This window comes from Actinia tenebrosa, unplaced genomic scaffold, assembly GCF_029948245.1.
Source record: "Actinia tenebrosa isolate PJP-AT-01 unplaced genomic scaffold, QUT_ActTen_1.0 PGA_scaffold10__47_contigs__length_13832649, whole genome shotgun sequence".
In the NCBI taxonomy this organism is placed as follows: Eukaryota; Metazoa; Cnidaria; class Anthozoa; order Actiniaria; family Actiniidae; genus Actinia; species Actinia tenebrosa.
In genome coordinates, this window is record NW_028292570.1 from 8,152,073 (window position 1) to 8,158,911 (window position 6,839).

General features: G+C 39.3%; 1 long non-coding RNA gene across 1 annotated transcript; it reads right to left on the reverse strand.

Annotated features, from left to right (window-relative positions):
• Positions 1 to 4,048: 4,048 nt before the first annotated feature.
• LOC148912949 (uncharacterized) lies at positions 4,049 to 5,650 on the reverse strand. Its single transcript, XR_016119099.1, has 2 exons — positions 5,555 to 5,650; positions 4,049 to 4,475 (listed from the first exon to the last, which is right to left on the reverse strand). It is a non-coding gene; the product is annotated as an uncharacterized LOC148912949 (long non-coding RNA).
• Positions 5,651 to 6,839: the final 1,189 nt, after the last annotated feature.

A 6,839-nucleotide genomic window follows, 5' to 3' on the forward strand; every position in this document is an offset into this window, starting at 1 on the left:
TTGACCCTACCGCTGGCCGTGGAATAGTGTGGTCGCTTTCCCCGTTCAATAATGAATCCGCTGGTCGTGAGGCATTTTGTTCGTTGTCGCAGGTCTTAGGCTTCACCGCTGTCCCTTTAATATTTTGATCGCGGGCACATTTTTCTAAGGTTACCGTTGGTCGTGGAATGCTGTCATCGCAGTCGATGTCTTCTAAGGTTACCGCTCGTTGGAAGTCTTGTTCGTTGTTGGAGTTCTTTGAGCGGAGCACTGGACTTAAAACCTTGTGTTTGTTGTCATAGTTCGTTGATAGTATCGCTGGCAAGATACTGTTATTTTTTTTGTCAAAGTTCATGGAGGTTACTGCTGGTCGACGAATGTTATTATTGCGGTCGCACTTCATTGAAGTAACCGCTGGATTGTGGTCCTCGTCGTCAGAATCTAAACCAATGTGGTTCCATTTCAATTCATGGTTGCCGGAGTCACAAGGCATGACTTCGATACGTCGGACCGTTAATGGCCCTGTTATAATTCTTGGCTAATAAACAAAAATAGAACAAAAATGAAAGCAAATTAACAAAGGTGTATCAAGGTCGCAGCTCTAAGAATAGTAATGAGGGTAAATTATACACCGTGAAAAGATGAAAAAACTTACTGACGTTTCGGACGCTAGTCCTTCGTCGGAGTAAAAGACAAAAGACTAGCGTGCGAAACGTCAGTAAGTTTTTTCATCTTTTCACGGTGTATAATTTATCCTTTTATCATTACTGTTTCATTAGAAACACCGACGCAGCTCACACTAGTTTTTAGCTAGTTATCTCTTCTTATTGGAATAATACGATAGAACAAGACACAATAGAACAAGTCCACAATGAACACTATTGCTTGTTTTGGCCAATCTCGACAGCTCTTCTCAGCGGGTGCGACATTACTAAAATATTGAGGAGTGCCGTATCGTTTAAGCATTGGGCCTTCAATTCATCCATTTTTATGCGTTGAGTGACCGGAAGATATAACTAGCTAAAAACTAGTGTTGAGTGACCGGTATCGTTTAAGCATTGGGCCTTCAGTTCATCCATTTTTATGCGTTTCACCCCTGTGGTCGCGCGAGTTCTTACAGAGCGTCTACATCAACCAAGGCCACCCAAACAAATTTTCGCCTCATGTAAGGGAATCCGGACTTATGGTGGATTCCGGATTTCAAGCGCTGGATTCCGGATTCCGAGACTCTGGATTCCGGATTCCAAAACTTTTGTATTGCGGATTCCGGATTCCATACCGTTAATTTTCAGATACTAATTTGTATGAAAATTTGTCTGGGTGGTTGGTGAGGTCGCACAGTAATAACCAATTAACCGTTTTCGACTTAGTCAAATACCGTTGTGTTCCTTGATCAGACTCATTTATACAGAATTAGCCTCGTATCAGTGTTTACATTTTCACAAATACCAACGGTAAAGTAAAAAATGTACAACTTCAACAATACGAACACTTTGAAATTCCACGGACATTCCGGCACTAGAACACGTGAAAATTCTATACAAAACTGAGGCTAATACTGAGCGATAGAATTTCGGAACTGTAGGATAACGGGGAGTGGTAATCAGAGGCGAGCGCTCTCACCGCTACTCCGGACGAGCTTTCCAAAATTATAATAAATTCAAATAATAGTTATTTCTCGACTTCGGATCACAAATCCAAAACATACCTGACTTGTATAAGTCGTGGAACAAACCTTCGATTTTTCTTGTTCTTTCCTCTGAGTGTATTGGTTATATTTCTGACACATTTTCTTGGCCTCAAGTTCAAACTTCTCCAAAGAGATATCTTCACTTTCTTCTTTTTCCTTCTTCGTTTGATCTTTTTGCGATTTCCATGTTAAAATCCCATGTTTTTTACCAGAAACTGGAATTTTTTCTTTGATATCTGGGTTGCTTTCTTCTCCTTCTAAGATTTCCATGTTTTTCAATTCTATTTTGCTCGAGCTTCTCGTTTACTAATGGCTAATTAAGACGGTGACGTCACAGACGTTATCTATGACGTCACATGGCCAATACGCAAAAGCCTGCACGCAATGGATTATGGATATAGACGGCCATCCTATGCTAGAGCTCTGATTGGTTGTATCAGTAAGAACTAAAAAAAGTTGGTTTTTGTTGCTAGGGTATTAAAAAAAATTTAGTGTTGAAGTTTTCACTGCGCGCGCGTTTGAACTTAGTCGTTTTCTTTTCTTTTTAAGACAGCAATGTATAAGAAAAGACCTGTTTCAAGTCCCAAATTACCGCTATTTTGTTTGTAGCAGTTGCGCATGAGAAGACACATAAATATGGATACAACTCAAACAAAGAATCTTCATCTCTAGACCATGTCATTCCCTAGAGTATCATTTCTTTGTTTAACGGTTGCACATGAGAAGATACATGAATACGGATACAACTCAAACAAAGAATCTTATTCTCCAAGACCATGTGTCATTCCCTAGAGTATCATTTCTTTGTTTAATGGTTGCACATGAGAAGGCACATGAATATAGATACAACTCAAACAAAGAATAATATTCTCAAGACCATGTGTCATTCCCTAGAGTATCATTTCTTTGTTTAACAGTTGCACGTTAGAAGACACATGAATATAGATACAACTCAAACAAAGAATAATATTCTCAAGACCATGTGTCATTCCCTAGAGTATCATTTCTTTGTTTAACGGTTGCGCATGAGAAGACACATGAATATGGATACAACACAAAAAGAGGAATTACATCACGTCAGGTTTATTATGATGTTCAATGCAACATGGGATACTTTTTTCTTTCTTAAGAAAACTACACAAAAGACTGGATGAAATGAAGTCAATTTAATGTGATTACTAAGAACAATTTACGCACATTTTATCATAAATAATTTATACAATTTACTGGAAGATGCATGCTTTCACACTTGTGCAGTTGATGAGTAGACTCAAGTTTAATAGTCCTGAAGCTAATGTTGTGGAATCCTTGAAAATGATTAAATTCTGAAACCTCTGATCTGAGCTGATCTCAGTCAGGGTATGGCTAACTCACAGATTGAACCCTGAAACAACCTCTGGGCTGATCTAAGTCAGGGCATGCCTAACTCACAGATTGAACCCTGAAACAACCTCTGGGCTGATCTAAGTCAAGGCATGGCTAACTCACAGATCAAACCCTGAAACAACCTCTGGGCTGATCAAAGTCAGGGCATGGCTAACTCACAGATAGAACACTGAGACAACCTCTGGGCTGATCTAAGTTGGGGCATGGCTAACTCACAGATAGAACCCCGAAACAACCTCTGGGCTGATCAAAGTCAGGGCATGGCTAACTCACAGATTAAACCCTGAAACAACCTCTGGGCTGATCTAAGTCAGGGCATGGCTAACTCACAAATAGAACCCCAAAACAAACTCTGGGCTGATCTAAGTCAGGGCATGGCTAACTCACAGATCAAACCCTGAAACAACCTCTGGGCTGATCTAAGTCAAGGGCATGGCTAACTCACAGATCAAACCCTGAAACAACCTCTGGGCTGATCTCAGTCAGGGCATGGCTAACTCACAGATAGAACCCTGAAACAACCTCTGGGCTGATCAAAGTCAGGGCATGGCTAATTCACAGATAGAACACTGAGACAACCTCTGGGCTGATCTAAGTTGGGGCATGGCTAACTCACAGATAGAACCCCGAAACAACCTCTGGGCTGATCTAAGTCAGGGCTCGGCTAACTCACAGATTGAACACCTGAAACAACCTCTGGGCTGATCTAAGTCAGGGCATGGCTAACTCGCAGGTCCATTCCTAAAACAACCTCTGGGCTGATCTAAGTCAGGGCACTGCTAACTCACAGATTGAACCCTGAAATAAACTTTGGGCTAATGATAATGGTTTAAATTGGTTCAAGTTTAAAGTAGAGTATGTAATTCTTATTGAGTGGAACTGTGTTTTTCAATCTTTAAAACAATTGCAACCAGAACACATAGCTTCCGGTATCCTATGAATGTCTTTTTTTTATGATCATCACAGTTCATTAATGAGGATGTCATCAAAACGTCCAGCAATTCTTGAATTTATTTTCTTAATCAAATTAATGAGTAATTGATTAATTAATTAACATTAATAAGTTATTGAATATTTTGTGAAAACTTCAAATTAAATTGAAATAGAGTCAATAAATTAGTCATCATCTTCGGGTGAAAAAATGTCATTCTCCTCCAACCATGCCGCACCTTCTCTTGACATTACAGCTCCAAAATATATAAATGGGAATAGCACTACAATGACTTTAAGGAGGCCAAATCTCATTTTTTCTGGCCTTGTTGGAACACCTCCACTTTCTGTCGTGAGCTGGAAGTTTCGAGCTTGTAAAAGTCTTGGAAGAGCATTCCTGTTTGGAGATAGGCGTAGGGTATTGTGTATTGGGAAAATTCGAGTTAAAATCTTGCTTGCCATCTGGGAATTATTTATGTTTTATGGTGACCTTAAAATAACAATGCATACTGTCTTAATTATTGGTCTGGAGAGGGGAGGGTCAGTGTAAATAATAGGTTGGTAGCCAGTGGCAAAAGACACAATGTGCATTAATGTGCTGTAACCCCTTATTGAACCCTAGCTGTAACAACCTCTGGGCTGATCAAAGTCAGGGCATGGCTAACTCACAGATTGAACCCTTGAAACAACCTCTGGGCTGATCTACGTCAGGGCATGGCTAACTCACAGATTGAACCCTGAAACAACCTCTGGGCTGATCTAAGTCAGGACATAGCTAACTCACAGATTGAACCCTGTAACAACCTCTGGGCTGATCTACGTCAGGGCATGGCTAGCTCACAGTTCAAACCCTGTAACAACCTCTGGGCTGATCTAAGTCAGGACATGGCTAAATCACAGATTGAACCCTGAGACAACCTGTGGGCTGATCAAAGTCAGGGCATGGCTAAATCACAGATTGAACCCTGAGACAACCTGTGGGCTGATCTAAGTCAGGGCATGGCTAACTCACAGATCGAACCCTGTAATAACCTCTGGGCTGATCTAAGTCAGGGCACCGCTAACTCACAGATTGAACCATGAAACAACCTCTGAGCTAATCTAAGTCAGGGCTTGGCTAACTCACATATGAATCAAGGAAGCGACCAAGCAAACTCTACCTACATTCGATGCCGACTCCAAGAATCGAACCTGCAGCTACATTCCCTAAGCAATTTTTCTAATATACCCTACGTACAGTGGGAAATTCAAACTTCGAATACTTTCTCGAATGATTTCAAGGGGTTTTGTTCATATATTTAAACCGAAAAACAGAAATCCAAAGGCTGAAATATCAACACATGACTTCAAACAATCTTATTGGTAAGCTGAATTTAAAATTTCCAATCAAATATTAATTTTTTTCCGTATTTTCTCCTCAAGTCAAAGTGTAAAGAAACGAAGCTTGAAGACAACTTGGAAGTTTATCGCAAACATTCTAAACTTTAAACCCCTACTAAAGCACAAATTATCAATAATATCAGTCACTGGCTGAGTTAAGTCAATATAATGATATCCAGGCTTACTTACGAGGGATATTTGATGATTTTAAAGCGATTTTTAGCGTTGGAAAAGATAAGTGAATAGCGCCTAAGAGATGGCGACCGACGATTAAGTGTTGTAACGAGGGAGGGGAGGGCGGAGGGCAGATAACAAAATTGTAAAAAAGAGCAAACGAAAAATGCTACATAGATTTAAAAGTTTTTTTCAGCGCTAAATTAGTTATTTAGGACCGCTTGATAAGTTATGTAGTAAACAAATTTTTTAATGGAAATTTTTTTCAATTTCCTTAAGAGCGCATATTGTTGACTCAATATTTAAAAATTGGTTCATTCTGGGTTGCCTTTGTAAAACCACAGGAATCCCAAAGCCAATATCAATTCAGTTTTAAACGAGTTCAAACATTTTTCATTAGTATTACACGCCTTATAGCAAAAATATAATGACTATTTTTGTTACTTCGAAATTATATTTAGGTTTATTAAAGAAATTATAATTTTTGATTCAACTTTTTTATGGCATGGTTTGGGCTCCCTGTGTTGTCCCGTGATCATTGTGTGACTAGAAAAGTTTATTATTCCTTGGAATGATTGAAGCAAGACAACACTGCACTCGTTATAAAAGCAACAAAGTCTAGATCTTGACCAGGTTGTTTAGATGAGGGAACGCAGATGAGTTTAGATGTTGATGTCGATGTCTACTCGCGAGGTTTAAACCACCACTATGTACCATGAGATTCAGCAAGAACCATTCTATTGTCCAACAACCACTCAATCCTGGCAGTTGGTTTTGGGACAAGACATCCATTATGATGTTAAAGTCGTTAGAACTCTGGGGAGATTCTGGGAGAATTGTCATTTGTATATCAATGGGATCCAAAAAGATTGTGATCTGAAGTGGCACCCACTTACGCCCTTTTTCTCAGAAGATGGCATTTTTACTTGGCAAGAAAACGAATATGAATTTATGTTGTTACTTCGTGGTCCTCTGCTGACTCAACCTTGTGGAAGGATTTATCTATTTATCAATGGTTTCGAGGTCCATACGAATGTAGAATTCTCTCTATTTTGGAAAAATCAAGGACAGAAGATGGTTGTTTTTGGATTGTTCTTGTTTTCGTTTTCATCTATATTAGCTTTCCTTTTGATGACAATAAGCGATGGATACATGCATTTTGATGAGATTGTTCTGCTTCATATTCCATTCTTAATAATTGGATTATTGTATTTAATAGCTGGGATTTCTACTTGTTTTAAATATCGAAATGCTCGGGCTGATATTCAAGGAGCTTCTGTAAACTGGTCTCACAGAATTT